Below are 20,372 nucleotides of genomic sequence, written 5' to 3' on the forward strand. Positions count from 1 at the left end.
GAATGTGTGACAAACTCTTTCAATTTGAAACTTTGAGGAACTTCGAGGAACATGAACTTTTTAAGACCCCAAATGAGGTACATTCCTTGTAATGAGGTACACTTAAGAGGTATGGGTGTTCTGTTTAAATTCAGGTGCACAGCTAAGCTTATAAAGGCCCTAGTGGTCATTAAATTAGTAACAACCCTGTCTCACTTTATCTAATTTCAGGTAGATTTAGCATTTATGTATCATACTATTTTGCTGTTTCATGCATACTATAATCAAACTGGTGTTTTTGCTAACTTAAGCATATGGTACCAAAGACTCCTATTATACTTTTGTTTCACTACACTGTTTGCTTATATATGTTATAAACTACTAGTGAAGCTTTTCTCCCTGTGCATCCTCTGAAGTGGGAACATAATGCCCAGATGGGCTTTTCCCAGTAAACAAATACTGATAAAAGAAAAGGCAAGAAAGGAAAGAAAAGAATGTAGGATGCCTAGAGACCTGTATAAACACTAGATTTCTACGGTTACCTGTGTGTGTGTCTTTGCAATATATGTGTAGGTCTACACTGTTGCCCATAGTGTAAACCTAGCTCGTCCCATTACTTGACAAATCTTAATGAATCAGTTGCTGTGCAGAGCTTGAGGGCTCAGATGAGCCTCTCACACGCATGCTACATTTCTCAGGAGATGAAAGAAGCACATGTAGGATGAGAACCAAAATCAGTCTTCCTTGTTAAAAAAAGAGTACACAAAGACTAAATAAATTATCAAATAACTGGAGTTGAAAAGTGGTAGAAGTGGGTCATGAAAGAAATCAACAAAGTATATAAAGGAGCTCTTTCTCCAAAAAGATTAAATGTCTACGATTATGACTTGTGATTGATTTCAGTATCAAGGTGATATTTATGTTGTAGGAGAAAATGTGTACAGTGAATAAGCTTTCCAGAAATGCTGAGGGGTTAGTATTAACAGGAGATGACAAAACACATGGGAAATAAGTAAAGCTTGCCTGATAGATATGAAAATTAGGTGTTTCTTAACTGGAGGTTGTAGCTTATGCAACAGTTGGGTAACTGGGAAGATTAAGTTCTCCATATAATCTTTGTCTGCTGCCAGGATGTTTTTCTGTACAACTTTAACTGTATCTCACGCAGCAATTTGCATTCTAGTCTAGTGCTTCTGAAGTGGGACTTTGAACCGGCAGCTGTAATTTGTAAAACCTCCCACATTCACTCCACGAACATGATGTCAGTACTTCTTTCATTAGAAGTCATGGCACCAGCAGTGACAAATTGTTGCACAAGTGCTGTCAACTAAGTTTAGAATATAAGAAAGGTGTACTAAGAAAGAAATGTTGCTCATTACTTCCTCTAACCAGAGATACAAACTGACCTCATTTCAGCACAGTGGTACTGGTAGTGCCACTAGCACACTCTGTTCACCAGATTAGTGCCACTACCACCCTTCTTCTCTGCGGTAGTGCCACTACTACCGTTAATTCCCACAGGAGTGCCATACCACCCCCTGTTCTCCACAGTAAGTGCCATACCAACCCTTGTGCTTCATGGTAGTGTCACTACCATCTTTTATTCTCCACCGTAGTGCCATACCACCCCCTGTTCTCCACTAGGAGAAGAGGGGTTTCAGAACAGTAGAGTACAGAATGAACCATAGTCTTTGTAAATATACCTTCCCATTCCAGAGTGCTATTGTCTTCTACTTTACCTTTTTTGTACTTCCATGTGCACAAAACAACTTCATAATGGCCATTTGCTTGTGTATTCAAAGGCTTTCCCTGTCCCATTTGTTCTGCTTCAGAATTGTGTGTGTGGTGGGACTCCAGCCTCAACTCATACCTTGCATTTGAAGGTGTAGGATTAGGACAGCATAATTGGTGCAAATTACAAAACAGCTGCAAATGTACAATAGGAATGGATTATACTCTTAAGACTAAATTTTATACAGCCTACACATGACTTTAGAACATTTTGTGATGTAGATTAAAAACTGGAAAGTCCAGTTTTACAGCTGTTAGTAGCCATAGGGAGGCATTCAATGTGAGTAATCAGAATGGTAAAACAGAAAAAAAGAAGTAGAGAAACTTGACTCATATGATCTTGTTTAGCAAACAAATTAAGACATTTACATAATGTGTTTCATCACATGGTTGCAGAATATTCTTGCAAATGACAAAAGCAGTAGCAGTTGATAGGTTTGCAGTGAAGCAGCTAAGGCTGCATCTCATATTCTTAGAAGATTTTTGCAGTAATCAGACTTCGACAACTCAGATAAATGAGAATTTCACATAACTATGTGCACATGTATTTTTTCAAATACTAACTAGCAAATGTGTGAAAGTTTAATAACAGAGAACTGCAAAGTAATCTGCATAGTCTTTTATTTAGTCTAATGAGAACTTCTGTTTGCTTAACCACACATGAAAAGAAATAATTATGTCACTGGATATAATATGTTTTGATCAGAAATAAAGACAAGTGATAAGGGACTTTATTCAGCCAACAGTGTAAGCACTAAGCTGAAAAATGGGAAATAAGTGGAAAAATGCAAACTAGAAAAAATAAATGATTTAACCGCTGGCAGGTGAAAACAGTGTTTGCTTATCACTATATTATCTGGCTCAAGCAATTCTCAACAAAATACTTAAAGATCTATAACAGAAATAGCAACCTGTGCTGCAGTGTTACTCTTTATATACAGATATTAGTAAGTAGTCACAGCTATAACCAAAATAATTTCCATTATTTTACTATTTGTTCAGTAGGACTGAATCCCATCCCTATCTGTTTATTTTGTATAAACAGGTTTAAAGTTGGAAAAAAAACTAATTATGTTGATTATTTTGTTTCAATGTTTATTGGTAATATACTCTTTGCAACGGCATCTCGACATCTTCATTAGTTTTCTTTAGTTCTAACACTAAAGACCTTCCTTGAGGTGTTTTATGCCTGTTTTCATCCTTTCTGCCAATCAGAATTCCTCATCCATTTGTGGAAATTCACATGCTCAAGGCAGACACATGCCTGTGATGGCAAGCATTAACCAAACAAGCTTGCTCATTCCTTATGGCCCTACTAGAAACTTACATAGTCAGAATATATATTTTTTTGGTCCCCATTTGGACATCATTTAACCATCCCGGATCCCAGTGCCCAACATCCAAGCAGGTCTACCAGCCCATCTGCTACCCCTAAACTTATTTTATTTCCTTGCTGGGGCCAATCATTGATCCTAAGGGCACCTTGGGGGCTCAGCTAACTCTTCATCCATCCTGTTTTTTTTTTTTCTCATTATATGCCCTAACCACTCCCTGACCTGCCTCCCATGCTCATCGATTACATCCGAGGACAATTTTCCTCTGTGGACCACACCTCCTCTTAGGGAGCATTATCAGAGAATACCCACTCACCTGGGACAAGCACATCCACCTCTCCCTGCTGCTCTCCTTGTTGCCCAGTCTGTTAACTGAACCTGGGTTGACTGGGGCATAGTCAGAGCTTTATCTCTCTATGTCATGTACAAACAGAATCTTGATTCTTGGTTTTGTCAGCAAAAGTTGGTACATTTACATTCCATTTTATTTTAAATTTTGGAGAATTTTTAGAAATTTGTAAAAATCTTGCAAAGGAAAGTAGAGGAAACCTCTTCATGGAACTACTGGGATGGTCCCTATGGTGCCCCAAGTTGAACGTTGGAGTTTGGAGGGATTACTACTCCTGCATTTTGTGTGGCTTCCCAGTCTTTGCACAGATGAGAATAATCCTTGATTAGAAAAGTTTTAATCACATTCCAATCGGGTCTATATTATAAGCATGAAAAGACTAAACTGCGAATGCTCACATGAGCGAAAATGCTGATAATCGAACTTGCTATTGTTGGGGGCTGTGCCCCCCCCCCCCGCTAACTATATATTCTAACTCTCGCATTACAATGAGGAAAGGGCAAATATCCCACTCCTCACTGTAACACAACCCCACAATCACACTTTTGATTCCCAGCATTTTCGCTCATGTGAGTGTTTGCGGTTTAGTCTTTTCGTGCTTATAATATAGACCCTTCCAATCAATCATTATGGCAAAGGTCAGAAGTCTGGAAGTGGTACAGTCACATATTCAGGGGGATTGGTGAATCCCAAGTTGCTTGCACCACTTAATCCCTGGTAGACTGGCTGGAACCTGAGTTCATCCAGCTTCATCTTGGGGCATTGAATACACACACATAGATTGTATGTATTCCAATAAAAGAGCTACACATCTGTATGACTCTCACCAAGGCCCAGCAGATCTGGACTGTCTAAACTGTAGAGGAACAGCTTGCTGCACCAATAACGTGGCCCAAACATGATATATCACACTGATTCATGATTAAAATTTGTATGATAGCTGCAAAACTTCATTCTTATGGACTTAGTTGTGACAACTCTTGATACTGGGTGATCTGCCTATGCTATATGTGGTGTGCAGACTGACTGCCTAGTAGTTATCTATAAACTTATGATCCTACACTTGGCCTTTCCTTTTCTTGTCAAACCTGGTGAGCATGCTGTCATGGGCCTATTTCAGTCTGCCCAATACCTAGAGCATGGTTATCTCAGTGATGCCTTGAGTCCATATGTGATCCTTTTTGATGGTCTAGGAAAACATGGGGCTCCCTCTAGTAAAGGACTCTTTTGAAAATCTGTTAGCATTGAGCTTCAAATTATTCTGGTAGAGAGGAACGAGCCCTTTGGTTCTCCTTGTGGCCTTTCATTTTGAGACTATTTACAACTCATATGGTCACCTATGTTTTAGCCTGCTGCCCCTCACCTGGGTTACTTGCAGGTAAGGACCTGTAGGACCTCTGGTATGCTACCATAGATCAGCATTTATAGGTGCTGGTTTGGAAGTTTAAAGGCACCATTATTGTGCGCGCTATAGCAAGCAATAAGGCTGATGCCTGGTACACATCCCTCGATGATGGAATGATTTTCTGCTGAACTGTCCTAGACCTGACTCCTTTATTTTGTCCATGGGTTGATAGTTGTCCCATAAATCAGTTTGTTTCTCCAATGTTACTAGAGAAGGAGTTCAGATCTATGGAGCAGTATGGCAAAAGGGTGACATCTGTGCTATACTGGGGCTTTAGGGCTCTGAGTTTTGCATCTTATGTAAGTTTCAGTACTACTTGATAGAACTAGGGCTGGAAAATGTGTGTGTGTGTGTGTGTGTGTGTGTGTGTGTGTGTGTGTGTGTGTGTGTGTGTGTGTGTGTGTCTGTGTGTGTTTGTGGATCGGGCTCCTGGAATCTGAGCTTAAGAACAGATCTGATCTACAGTTATTCAGGTGAGCTCACATGAAACCCTGTCTAATGCTGATTGTGTTTATACTAAGGCTTTGGATCCTTCAGAATGTCTGTGTAGAATACCCTATCTGCGGGTCTTGTAAGGCTTGGCCCTTCTTGTTGTTTATTTGAATTTAGGATGCTCCTTTCAAGAAGTCATCTCTGTTTAGTCAAGCATTTCAGCTCCTGGTCACTGGGCTTCTAAAAAGTAGAAAGGCTCCCTTCTCAGTAATGGAGTCATTTCCTTCTTTTTGATCACTTGTTCTTCTAGGAAAAAGTGGAGGTCCCACCATCACTTGTTCTTCCAGTAAGAAGTGGAGGTCCCACCATCACTTGTTCTTCCAGTAAGAAGTGGAGGTCCCACCATCACTTGTTCTTCCAGTAAGAAGTGGAGGTCCCACCATCACTTGTTCTTCCAGTAAGAAGTGGAGGTCCCACCATCACTTGTTCTTCCAGTAAGAAGTGGAGGTCCCACCATCACTTGTTCTTCCAGTAAGAAGTGGAGGTCCCACCATCACTTGTTCTTCCAGTAAGAAGTGGAGGTCCCACCATCACTTGTTCTTCCAGTAAGAAGTGGAGGTCCCACCATCACTTGTTCTTCCAGTAAGAAGTGGAGGTCCCACCATAACCATCATTTCCTCTGCTAGTACCCTCCGCTCTGCTAGCTGGAAACTCCAAAAGGGAGTTTCTGCTTACACCTGGGAAAAGTATTTGATAGATAGGAAGACCTTTTTTAATATTAAGGAAAAGCCTCATGGGAGTGAATAAGATATGAATTACATTGAGCAAACCAGTAAATGTGAGATGATGTTTCCCGTTGCTATATTAGAAGTCCTTGACTCCTTGTTACTAATTCATCAGTGTAGAAAAAGGCAGGCACACTGGGAAAGCTAATGCTGAAGACATTTATGAAAATAGTATCAGCAGGTCCAAGACAGGGCCTGGAAGAACTCCTGTTTTCACTTTGTTACGAATGAGAGAATTCACAGCCTGACCAATCTTTAAAGAATTGTCCACTTTTCATGAGAAGTAGAAGTGAGTCTGTAATGAGTTAATTAATGGAAAATGTGAAGGTGGCAGACAATGCTGAAAACTATGGTAAGATTTCTTAAAAATGTTTTTTAAGCTTGATATTTTGCATGTCATGAAAGATGTTAGTGTGGTATGAGGTGTTTGTTAGTGTACTATGTCTTATTTCAAAGCTATGTTGCTGAGATTTTAGAAGGTCTTATTTGTTTGGATGGGAGATCAACGATGATAAAACTGCTTGCTCTAGATTTTTTGACAGTATAGAGGGGAGACTAAAGCAATGGTAGCAAGGTGATGGTAATAGATCACTCTGCTTTGGAAGAGGAATGTTTGTGGATAACTTCCACAGGACTGTGAAGTTATTGAAGGATAATAATGGAGTGACTGGTTGATGACAGACACACATGCACAAAATTACAATGCAAGAATTACAGGATTTTTGGAAATTTCATATCAGATAACCTTCATTTACATCTCAAATGAATAATTTATGAGATTGGAAGATGAGGGTGCAGTCTTTTAGGTAAGCTTCGAACTAAGAAATGTCAGTATGTTTACAAGTGATAGAGGTTTGAGGTGGAAGTCTGAACTGATGAGTGAATAGCTTGTCTATTTTCCCATAATCTGAAAGAATTTGGGCATTGTGTTTAATTCCAGGAAAATTCTGAGCCTCAGATTTGACTAGAAAATTATCAACTTTTCCATATTAGCTTTTTTGGGTTGTTGAAAACCTTAGCTCACACACCTGAAGCTAGGTGGTCATGGTTTGATGAGTAGTTGGCACTAGTTTCTGAATGAGGAAAAATTCATCCATCAGGCAAGAGATTTAAGAACTGTAAAGGACATCCAAATGTTTTCTTATCCCAAATGTCTCTATAAACTTTTACTTTCTTCCATGAGGAAGGGCCATGGTTCATGCATATGTTGTGAAAGGGTAAGAGGATACCGAGCAGAAATTGTTAAACTGCGTTGCATACCTTGTGATCTGTAACTTAGGCTTTGTCAGTGTGTGCTAAGTGATACAGTAGGGAGGACTTTGGTTTATGCCTAAAGCATCTAACTGTGGATGCAGAACTGGGAATCTCTGTGCCCTTGATGAAAAAAATGGGTGATGATGCAATGATTACTGAAAAAGGGAAGATATATTGTAAAGAAGGAAAATCTATTTCTATGTAGGAGGTGTTACTGAGTGCCCATACAAGTAAGGTGCCCTTATTACTTCTAGGACTACATCCAGTGTGAGAGATACTTTGATACAGTGTATGTTGACTTACTCTGTTGTACTCTACGAATTTAATTAATTTTGAAATCACTAGATATAATAGTGCTCCTTCCTTTGACATTGCAGGCAGTGGTATCTGGTAGTTTTCTAACAGCTCATTAGAAGTTAGAGATGGGTTTATTTATTAACTGTTATAGTGGATATATGTAAGTAGACTTTAGTTAGGCAGGTACATGTGATCCGTCCTGATTCATGGTCACTGGTGGAGTGGGATACATGTATGACTGAGAGATGTTAGGTAATAACTAGGAACACATGTCCTAGAGTTGCTTAGTTGCTGAAGGACTGATAAAGTGAGTTACAGACATCCTTCAGATTCTGGAAGCCTGTTTGCTCTAATCTGAGTTTCTCTTGGGAGTGTCTCTTGTCTGTGTTTTGCACATTGTTTCCATTGGAAGGCAGGACTGAGAAGACAATCTCTGGTTGATCTCTTTCTTTTGGGAATGCTGCTTTTCTATCCTCCTCTGAAGGAGTTTTTCCTTTTGAGGAGTAGGATATTTTTTCAGGCCTGCATGGCTACTGTACAGCTAGGATTACAGTAGTGCTAGAGTTCGCTTTTAGGATAATTTCCCTTCCAGGTTACTTTACCTTTGCCAAAAGATTCTGGATCTCCATATATATATATATATATATATATATATATATATATATATATATATATATACATACACACTAGATAACCCTTGTATCAATCAGTCTTTGAAGATCAGTATTGTATTCTAATCATTTGTTAACCAGAAAATTTAGTACTGTGCAGTAGCTAAAAAAATAAAATGTTCTGATTATTTTTCAGAAGGAAAAACAAGGGCAAAAGTACCAAATAAGACACTGTGTATTAGGTGTAATGTGCTAGAAGCTGTATACAGATAGCAAATAAAATCAGGACTGAATGGGGGCATATTATCTATCTGAGGTGGGTAGAGGGTAGAGTAGGAGAGAGAAATCCTGTTACTTGTGTACTGTTCACTGGAGGAAGGAGTTATCTTCTTGTCATTAGAAGAGGGCATACAGACAAGCCAAGGTAGCCAGTGTGTGATATATGATTGCTGTCCCTTCTGTGCAATTAATTAGAACTGTACAATTCTTTTGCATAAGCAAGGTACAAAACACAATATACAGCTTTATTTTCATATCATATTTTAGTACAATTTAGCTTTTTATGATGGGATCACTTTATTTTGCATAGTGATGTACTGCAGTTAGATATTAAGCCTATATTTTCAGTTCGGGCACATACATATGTCTAAGTACAACCAGTGTATTAGTCTCAGCAATACAGACATTTCAAAAAACAGCAATGTCATATTGGGGAAGAATTTTCTAAAAGCTCTAATGACAAGTGAGCCATCCACCCCAGTGATTTAATTTCTTAATAGCCTTAAAGGTTTCATAAAAAAGAGAATTTGATCATCTGCTAAATAGGGAAGAGAAGGAATATTCCACAAATATTAGACATTACTTGTAGAGATGTTTGGTGGTCCTCTAAATATGCATAGAGAACTTGGAAATAAGCTCTAAAAGATTCTAGGGTTTCTTCCATTGAAGTTGGATGGTATTATTGCTCCCCTCTATAGAGGGCATTAGCATTGAGAACCTAGCTTTGACCTGATATTTCTTAGATAATCTGGAATAGACCTGGGGAGGACACCTTATAATACTGAGGATGGAGTTTATTGAAAGCTGTTTTCATATTTCTTTTAATAACTGAAAAATTAATTTTAAGGTTCCAAAACACTGTGCTGTTACTGTGATGCTTACTCTGATGGATTTGAAGTCTTCTTAAGACACTCAGTCTTGCTGGCTGGATTCTGCTGTAATCAAAGTCTGGTTATAGTTGCATTCACAGTCTGTTGCATACAGAAAGTTGCAGAATATACACTAATGAGAGAATATACTTTGCAGCACCTGTCTTTAAGAGCAGTAACCAATAAGTTTTTAAAATAAACCACACGTACTTCTGTTACAGCTTCAGAAAATGTTCTACTTTGCTTCTCATATAGTACAGATGATGTAAGAGATATAACATTTACCTGAAGACAAAATGTGTCCCTACCGTTACCTCTAACATAACTAGATTTAATACAGACTTTTTACATTTTTTTTAGTTAAACACACACCCTCTTGGTTTTGGAAAGATTCTGCCTTGATGACGCAAATGCTGGCACATCTGTTCTTGTGCAAATGCTGATAAGTAAACTGTCTTCAAGGAAACACCTTGTGGATTAGAAAAGCACATTTTTAAACTTTCTTAGAAAAACATGTCCTGTTGTCAGTTCTTTAAAGAAAGCAAATTACATTCTTGTCATGACTGTAAGAAGTCAGCTTTCTTGATGTGTGTGTAATATACTCATAAGCAAGTTCCTTATTTTTTTAAGCCACAGTCATTTAGTACGGATGCTAATCACATATTACTAAACTATGTTTCTGCATTTAAGCAAGCTTTATTTTATACTTATGTTGCATATTTGTAGCAAAGTTACATTCAACCTTAATATCTTGTTGAGCATAATATTACAATAACTTCTTGAATCTTGGACCGAATAATCTGCAGCTCTTTGGTAGAAGGACATTCCTTACAATGAGACCTCTAATCTAAAATCCTCTTATACTCAAATTGTAACTGCGTTAAGTCTGTATTCCAAGACTTCTATAACCTTTTGGTCCAAGATCTTAATTTAGCATGTAAAACATCACTTGTATGCATTCCAAAGATAGTATAATTGGTAGTTGTCCCCTTTGTTTGTTGATAAGAATTCCAGAGTGACTCAAACACCTGCTGTACAAAGTCTGTTTTTCTTCCATAATATGGGTATAACTTCTGGGTTCTTGGTGGGGAATGGTCTCCAAAACAATGACAACTAAGTGTGTCATGATCAGAACGTTTGTTTGTCTTTTTGGCTTTTCCCAGTTAGGGGTTGTCACAGCGGAACTCCGGTCCGCTAATGATTGGCAGTCAATTTTTATGGTGTTGAGTTGCCAGCCCGACGCCCAACCTTCAGCGAAGGCACGCCCATTCACGCATGTCTTTTACAGGCCACTTGACCACGGGGAGGACATGCAGACTCCACACAGAAGGCACTCCAGCCGAGAATCGAACAGGAGAACCTCTTGCTGTGAGGCAACAACGCTACTGCTATACCACCGCGGCGCATGTGTCATGATCAGAATAAGGGCATGAAATCACTGTATTCTGAGGAAAAGCCCAATAGCTCCCTAGCTAAGTAGATCCTGCCAATCTGGCTTGAAGTGCCAAAGCATGAGGAATGATGTTTAAACTGAGGGTTATCATATTTCCACAGTTTGACCAGTGCCCTTTCATCTACCCAGAATTTAAGATATTTTTCACAGATGGAAAGGCTACACAGCTTTTGTGCTGAAGTATCACATGCAGTTGTGACATTATAGAAGCTACTAATCAACAGCACAGATCCTTTGGCCTTAGCCAGATAACTACTACAGTTTATTCAAGATATCTTTACCCCTAGAGCAGGATGCCAGTAGATGGAAACTAGTGTTAGTATCATTCACCCATTTGTATACCTATGTGGCAGCTAATTCCCCACCCAGGAGATGGAATTTATCCACTATATGAATATCTTTTTCAACAATATTGCTACTAGCCTTCTTTTGGAGATGGGATGGCTTGAAGAAATAACTAGGTCATATCCCTACAATGTCCATTTTAAACATTCATGAAAGAAAATGTGGGTCTCCTGAAAGGCTAGAATATCTGGTGCAAGTCGCTTAACCCATGTACATAGGCAAGCACAGATGAGCCTTTTTAATAAGGGAATTTATGCCTTTAACATTAACACTAAGTAATTTTGTCCCTAAATAAGTCATCAAAACGTAGCTTCACCCATATCATCAAGCTTAACATTATAGCCCAAAACAGGTGTGCCCATATTTCATAGCCGTTATAATTATTAAAGTAATGTGACTCAGGGTGAGCTTGACATGAGTAAAGAATCTTAACTGTAACACAGCAATCTAGAAGGCAAAGAAATACATTCAATCTGAAAGACCAGCTAGGTTTCAAAAAACAATACTTTAAACCAAAATAGCAACACATTATTTTAATAGGTCACAAGCCCACTATATCCCTTGCATTAAATAGGCCACCAAGACTATGGAGAAAATATCTACCCCCATACTCCCCCCAGACTTTTCCCATCTACCATTTATTTTTTTGAGTGTCATCATATTTCACAGATAGTAACAGTTCCATAGCATAAGGGACCCTGGAGGTCATGTGTATGTATAAGAATAAGGAAGAGCAACAATGAATAACCACTTACAAAAAACAGCATCATCTGAATCATAATTATGATCAGTTACCATTGCACCTTAGCAATTTATGACCTACTATAGCATTTTACAAACCTTATTTATCGATTTAGTCCTGTTACTGGAAGCTGACATGGCTAACTCTTTTCCTTTTTGCTAGGAAAGAGAAGTATAACATTAACAGCCCAGCTTGGAGGGACAATTATATCTGGCAAATAATATGACTGCTCTAAGCAGACTCCCCATCCTTATAAAACAAAGCTTATCCCTGTTCACGTTCAGGTGCAACTTAGATATATGGATGGGTAATAGAAACTTTACCCCAGGATTGCCCACTATATTACTAATGAATAGATGTAGCTCCTAAATGCTTTATCCCACACATGGGTCCCCTCAGATTATTAATGGCATGATTCCAGTTATTCTTTTTAAGGGAGATATATAATTATCAAGCATAGGCTGGGTAAGGGCACTCTAACACCAAATTGGATAGGTTAATTCAAGCTCCAAAAGGGAAATTAGCTAGGCTTAAAATGACCCCAAGGCCATCTAGCCTAGTACTTGCCTATGAACCTATAAACCTATGGACCTATAAATTGTTTATGTACCTAAATGACCTCGCGTCACAAGTATGTCCAAATTTAGTCTCATATTGCTAGACAACTGTTTGGATCTCTTTGGGTAAGGAGGTTTAAGTACTGGATCCATCACTGTTCTCCTTCATTTGGATAGTGCTGGGATCCAATCCATATTGACAGGAAGAGACATGGTAAATTAATCCTGTACATATTTAAGCACATCTTCATATTGCTGAAAGATTTAAGAGCCGTCAGGAAGAGATACCTGCAGGCATTCTGGATAACGAGTTGTTTCTTTGATGCCTTTCCTTTTAAGGAGTTTCAGTAGTGGGAGCCATCATTTCTTTTTAATGACCACTGCTTTTGAATAGTCATTGTCAAAACATATTTTTATTCCCAGATATTGAATGTTCCTTTTGGCCCAAGCTGTTTGCAACACCTTTTTCTTTACGTTGATAGGACAAGAAGCACAGTATCACTGGTCTAGGAGGTGTGTGTGTGTGTGTGTGTGTGTCTGTGTGTATATTTCTCCAACAATAATTTTGATGTTGTGTCCAGTCCTAAAGTGGTAGGAATCCAAGATTGGAGGGACCATAGCATATACGTTTGCTTTGCCCATTCTTGAAGCCCCAAGATTACGAGGTTGTTACGACAAAGTCTTCTATTTTCTTGGTAATCTAACATGTTGCTAAGAGTTTGTGTGAAATCAAGGAGAAACCTAATTTTATTTTCTACTTCTTTGACTGCACAGCCATATCTTGCATCAACTGCTCTACTTTTGCTGTTCATTTTGTTACTGTTGCTACAGAGTCCTTAATCTCCTGAACTTGGCTTTGCAGGGCATTTTGGAATCTTTTGATTGATACTGTAAGATGATTTATGGAGGCAGTTAACTGTACAAGTTCATATTGATTTACCTTTTCTTGTTGTTGTAGAAGTAGGACAAAATCTATTAAAGTATGGTAGAGCATTGGCCACAATACTAGAGACACTGGAATCCATCTGTTAATGGGACCAAAGCCTCTCCAGGCTAGTTTTTGCTTTTGGAGATGATTTATTGCTGGGCTTGATTTCCTGTAGAAAGCCAGGTTTTGATATCATAATTCTGAAAATGAATGCATTAGGTACATGTAAGGCTATATTTAGATGATACTAAATACCATAGCCCTATTTTTATATATTGCTCACACTAGCAGTCCACAGCCACTTAAATACAATGTTTATAAAACAGCACCCATGCTTGTCCAAGTTTAATCCAAAAAATATTTGTTATTAACCTATCACCTATTAACTGGAGCACTGTAAACATCATTCCATTAGATGATGCCATAAATAAATTCAGTACAACTTACCTAAATATCCTAAACAGTCTGCATCTCCTAGAAGGAAGGAGGAGACTAAAAACAAATAATGTAATTTAGTTATCCAAAAAGAGTAGAGTGTTAATACAAGATAGAGAAAAAGCATGGAAAGAATGACAAAAATACATACCACCACAATATCTCGAAAACTTCGGAATACTCCGCAACTGTACTTAAAAGGAAATAAAAGAAACAAAAAAATATACTATAACAAATTTCAGGACAATAGTAAACACCACCCTTAAAAATTCTGGTCAGCTATTAAAGAAATCTAAGATCCCAGCCAAAAATTCAACCCTAGCCCCCCCACCCCCACCCCAATAATCTACCACTCAAAACTGCAGTAGAATTCAGCTTTAATTTTATAGATAGTATAGCAACCCTAACCAAGGATCCCCAACATCCAATCCCATCCCTGTCCAACAGCCTCATATCATGACATCCCCTGTCACCTTCAAACGTGTCAGCATCCTCTGTAAAACTGCTCTTAAACTCAAACCATGCTGAAGTCATGCTCTGCTTCAGCTGATGACATTACAAGTGAGTACCTTAAAGTAGCAACTGACAGCATTGCCTATGCTGGCTCAATCCTTACAAATAAGTTAGTCCAGGAATCCCACATTCTCTCTCTCTGGAATAACACATTATTCCTCTACACAAAGGACAAACTTCAACAGACATTAACAATTGTTTTCGAATACATTTTCAAGCATTTTAGAGCAGGAGGATAAGAGGATAAAGTTATTAAACTACCTGCTGCAGGAAGAACTCCTAACCTTCACACAACACTGCATCTGTCCTTCCCATAGTACTAACATTTCACTTCTAAACTTTATAGATACTGCCAATAAAGCTAGAGGTAATGGCAGCTAGTCTCCTCCTTAACTCTAAACTGCTGTAAAGCCTTTGACATAGTTTCTCACAGCAACCATCTACTTCAAGTGTCCTCACTATTTTTCTCTGTCCACCATTCCATGGTTCAAAAGCTACCTGTCAAATAGGTATCAGTAATTAAAATGGCACTCCACCCTCTATTCACACCTCCTAGTTGCCACCAGTGTACCACAAGGCTCTATTCTTGGTCCCCTCCTCTTTAACATTCTCACTAACACCCTCCAGACATCCACACAACAGGCATCCCTAATACAATATGCAGATGACTCCACATCCATATGCATATCTGACAACCTGGTACATCCACAAAAAGTTACTCAGGAAGCTTTAGCAGCCAATGAAACATGGGTTTTGCAACTCACAACTCATACTTAACTCCCCAAAACAATATTTTTTCCTCCAAATCCCTCTGTCATGAAAAAAAAAATTAAAATCCTCAGTCTTAATAATTCAACCACTGAAGTCACTTTTGATAGTAAATTATTAAGGATGCTAGTGGAGGATAATCTTAAGTTTGACCTATATATACAAAATTGCATTAAAAATATCAGCAAAGTTAGGGATGCTTAACAGAGCCAAAATCTTTCACCAACAAAATTAAAACTACACTTTTTACTACTTACCTCCACCCCTCACTACTTTGTGGTACTCCCATCCTTACTAACCTCCAGAAATCACAGAAATCAAAACATGAACACAAAGTGGCTAAATTTGCTGCAAATATTCCTTTCAGAACGCACCACTGTATAGCATTAAAAAGCATAAATTGGTTAGAACTATCTTCATCAACTAACATGTACATAGCTTCTTACCACCTATTAAATTATCCAGCATTCTTTAACTTAGCCAGCACTAAACACAAATCTGCATAACTATGTTCCCATTCAATCACTATGACCCAATGACCAAAAACTCTTCTCTGCCCACAAACTGATCAAATCTGTTGGCATGGTCTGTACTTATACTATGTTAAGGCCTGAAACTCCTCACTGGTGTCCATTAGTTCAATACCATTCCTCCAGTCCTTTAAAATAATTCTGAAAGAATTCTTAGCCAAAATTTGGCTCTGTTCTTGTTCATCCCCAGGATAAACTATATTCCTAAATATGAACAACTACCTATTCATACCTTACATCTTCTTACTCTACCTTCTTCATTCACTTCCTTACTTCAATCAGTTTCTCTCTCCAATCTTTCTAAATATGACATAGCCCTGTTTTTTTCTGACTTCATATTGCAATTCCTTATTTGTATTATACTAACTTACCTTTAATTTCTATAGAAAAGGCTAAAATGTATCTGTATATTAAATCATTGTCATATAAGTTGCATCTATTATTAACCAATGTTTTCACATTATGTCTAACTTGGTATAATTCTTTAAAGCAGATGTTTTGTATTATTTTGAGGACTGCAAAATTATTGTTCTTAAAATATTTTTGTAATACTTCAGAGCTTTTCTTCCCAGAACTCTGCTGAAAATGGGCACTTAGCTAATCAGACTTTCCCAGAAATCAAATGTCACTGAATGAATAAATAAATAAATATTGATTCCCATTTGGTCTATATCAAAAGACAGGAAAAGTATTCTGGCCAATCTTGTAACTAAGAGAAAGAGCATTTAAAAATTATTGAGAATAGATGTTGGATGGCATGAGCCTACTTGAAGAGGGTCTTTATTGGGTTTCAAAACGACAACAATTACTAGGTATCCAGAGGACTGGGTGGGTACAGATGAATTAAAAACATAGTTATCCATAACTGTGAAATTATTCAGAACATTTGTTAAGGCTTTCTATATATTTTTGCAGGCCGGCCATCAGGACCAGATGATTTTCCTATACCCAGTTTAGCCAATAACTGTTGTACTTTATCTGATGTAATTCCTTCAATAAGGAATCTGCCTGGAATTGATTAAGCTTATTATTCAAAGGTAATGGATTTTAAAAAATTGAATAATTCGTAACTTTGAAAAACTTATGTGACATTTGCTACATATATATGTTCATAAAATGTAGGAAAATAATTAAAATAAAAGGCCACTATTCAGGGAATTTTTAATTACCCCACCTTTCTATGGTTTGCTTTCTCAGCCTTAATGCCAGATGTTGCTGAGCTGTATACTGTCTGCTGAAATATGTTTGATAATGTTAATTGTTTGATATTCTATGACTCATAACTGTGTACCTTGGAACTGCAAGACTGAATGAGTAAAGATGAGGACTTGTACATACCAAGTCCAAGATTGCTGTTTCTAGCAGTATTTCCTTTTTCTGAGATATGGCTATCTTGCAATTGGGAGGGTGGCAGGCATGAGAGCTTGCCCCCCTCCCATGGGGTATGTAGTAGGGCTCCCCTGCAGAAAACAACTTTAAAGGGAGAACAGTGATATGTTGCTTTTATCCTGCAGTTTCATGATTTCTTCATAATTCTGAGTCTTGTAGTTATGAATCTTGGAAATGTAATAAAAAGCCAATAAAACAGTCCTTAAAATATTATTGTACTCTCATATAGCAGGTAAATGAGTCTAAAAAGGCAGATGCTAGGATATTTTTATGCAACTGTAACAGATGTTTCATAGGGAAGAAAGTATAAATTCTGCAAAACGTAAAACATTTCCAACGGAATCCCTTTCCTCCCCTATTCCCTGTCTTAAACCTTAAAAATGCTCAGCTTTCAAATATACCTCAGTATATGGAAGAAAATAATGCACTGAGCAATTCTGTTAGAAGCAGTACTGTGTGTGTTGTGTTAAACAGGAGGAATTCAAAGACTGCTTTTGTGCTACAGTGATTTATAGGTGCCACCTTGCAGCACCACAGTAATCGATTTGGAGAAAGCTACATACAAATTCTGGGGGCATTGCTGATGCAAATTAGCCATGTGTGCTCCCACAGAGCTTTCAGTGGCAATGAAATTGTGAGGCACAGTGATTCAAAGAAAGCTTTACCTTGCTTCTTAGGGAGATAAATGATAAAAATATACAAAGTCTGTTGATGGCATACAACCACTGATATCTGTGGCAGGAGTGGGACTTTTCTCAATACAGCAGTAAGTACCACAGACGTCTGTATGTAGGGGATGCTTTGTAGTGTGTGTGTGTGTGTGTGTGTGTGTGTGTGTGTGTGTGTGTGGGGGCGGTGCATGTATGTGCGTGAGTATGCTTGCGTGTGTGTGTGTGTGTGTGTGTGTGTGCGCATGTTTGTAGATTTCTGTGTAACAGTATTGCTTGGTTTAGCAGGGTGACACTATTGCAGTCACTTCTAAATGTGTAATTCTCATTTCATAGACTTGTTAATGAGCTATTAATGAGTTATTGCTCAGTGCAGGTCTTTCTTATCTTTATATTGCATTCCTTTGCTGTAATTATGTTAGGACTCCTCAGCAAAGCTGTTATAGCACCATAGCAATATTTTCTCTGAATCCTGCCCATTGTGCAGATCAGTAACATATTCACTTAGGCAGGGCCAGAAACTACCATAACATAAAGTAAAAAAAAAAAAAATGTAATTTCATCTGTTGCTATTTTCTAGTTTTACAATAAACCTAATTTGTGAACTTGTTCCTTCAAAGTCCAGCACCTTAGGTCACGTGCGCGCGCGCGCACACACACACACACACACACACACACACACACATATATGCGCGCATATAAAGAAAGGGAAAGAGAGAGATAAAATGCTATTTGTCTCCATTAAGTGCTTTAAAATCTACATTCATGTCGCTCTCCTGCCTGCTTTTCAAGACTGTACGTGTTAGCAACCAAATATTTGTTTCTAAGCTTCCAGATTAATTCTGGAATAATTTTGTCTGCTGTAATAAGCTTGCTAAAATTTATGGTACGAATACCAACATTAAAAAAAAAAAAAAACTCAATGCATGCATTAACTGCTGCCCTTAAGATTGACTTTTCAGATAGTGCATTGAACTTGCTTATCAAAATATGTTTAAAGTTCATGTAACAAAACCAGCTAATATCCAAAACCACAATGAAAAATCATTGTTTAATCAACATTACAATTTAATAACTTTGAAAAGATGCCAAAATGATAGAGATAGCAGATAAGTGTGTGACGTCCCACCTCTGATCCAGTGATCAAGGAGCCTCAATCATTACCACTGACACTTGTGGGGAATGTTCACAGTGAGAAAAATAGACACACAGTGTATTTTCAGATGCAGCCCTTTGCACCAAGTACAATTTCCCTTAAGAGCACACAGGGAATGCACACTGCAGTCCTGGGGCTGGGCTTCCTCTCCAAGCCTTAAATAAGACTCCCCACTGGCCACTATAGAGCTGAGTCATTATCTGGGTGTTCCAAGCCAAGTCTTCCACACTCTGTCTGTGAAATTAGTGCACTCAGTATCCCTGTTCAAAGTAGCTGTCTCACACACTGTGTGTGTGTGTGTGTGTGTGTGTGTGTGTGTGTGTGTGTGTGTGTGTGTGTGTGTGTGTGTGTTTACTTACTATCACTAAAGTTATTTCTGTAATTTAATACCACACACACAGACTATAAGGTAGATTTGCTGCTACTAGAACACCCGAAGCCAGCTACTTTAAGGTTCTTACCAGGGTACCCAATTGCACTTATTAAAATTAATACAAGTGGTAGTGTTTAACCAAGCAGCAAGATTTTCAAGAACATGGAGCCACAGTGCCACTAAATAAATGCAAGTGCTGTCAAAGGTTAAATATTTTCTTAAAGCCCAGCCACAATGACAGATATATATATATATATATATATATATATATATATATATATATATATATATTTAATAATAAATAATAAAAAACTGTAACTGATATGTCACAACACATATACAGAACTTTAGCTAAAGTTTACTACAGCATCTGAAAACTGTAAAACAATTCCCACACTTCCACTCTGAACTCTCCTGATGTGAATCTCATACTGGTTGATCCTCACCAATGCACATTCATGCTGCTGTTTTCTCACTGCATTGATAGAAGCATGTAAATTAATACAAGGTCTGCCTTAATATTGATGGACATGCAGCCTACAAGTATAGTAAGACAGTGAAGACTGAATGGCTCCCTACTGAAATGTCACTTGAAATACTGAGTGCCGAAAAGATGAGTAACAAAAGACCTAAAACCTGGAGAAAAGCGAATCTTGAAAATCACTCTTCTCCTCCTCTAAACTTATTTTTTGCAGGCGGGGAGGCAAATCCCTTTGTGCACCCCCCCCCCCCCCCGAATTTATAAAGGGAAAATTCTGAGAAAGGACATCTCAGACTTAGTATATACTAGTCTGATCATTCTGCTTTTCAGTCTTCTCATTTTAGGACTCACTGTAGTGGGTCCCAATATTTCAAATGGTTGCTAGGATGAGATGGTGGCCACCCAGTTTAGGTACTGAGCAAGCAAAATGTGCCATGACAGATTCCTGCAAGTCACAGACACAATTGTTAATTGTTTTCCAGATACAGTACCAGCTGATAAAAACACATCATCATCTCATGTATGTTATGCATAACTATGGGCAACAGGTGTCATTGCTTGAACCCATTTGGGTATTCTTATTCCATGTGCCACAACACACAGATGTGTCACGTGATACAAATTTCAACCATGATGCATTACATGAATA

Source organism: Protopterus annectens, chromosome 3.part1 (assembly GCF_019279795.1).
Source record: "Protopterus annectens isolate FY-2018-M chromosome 3.part1, PAN1.0, whole genome shotgun sequence".
Lineage (NCBI taxonomy): Eukaryota > Metazoa > Chordata > Ceratodontiformes > Protopteridae > Protopterus > Protopterus annectens.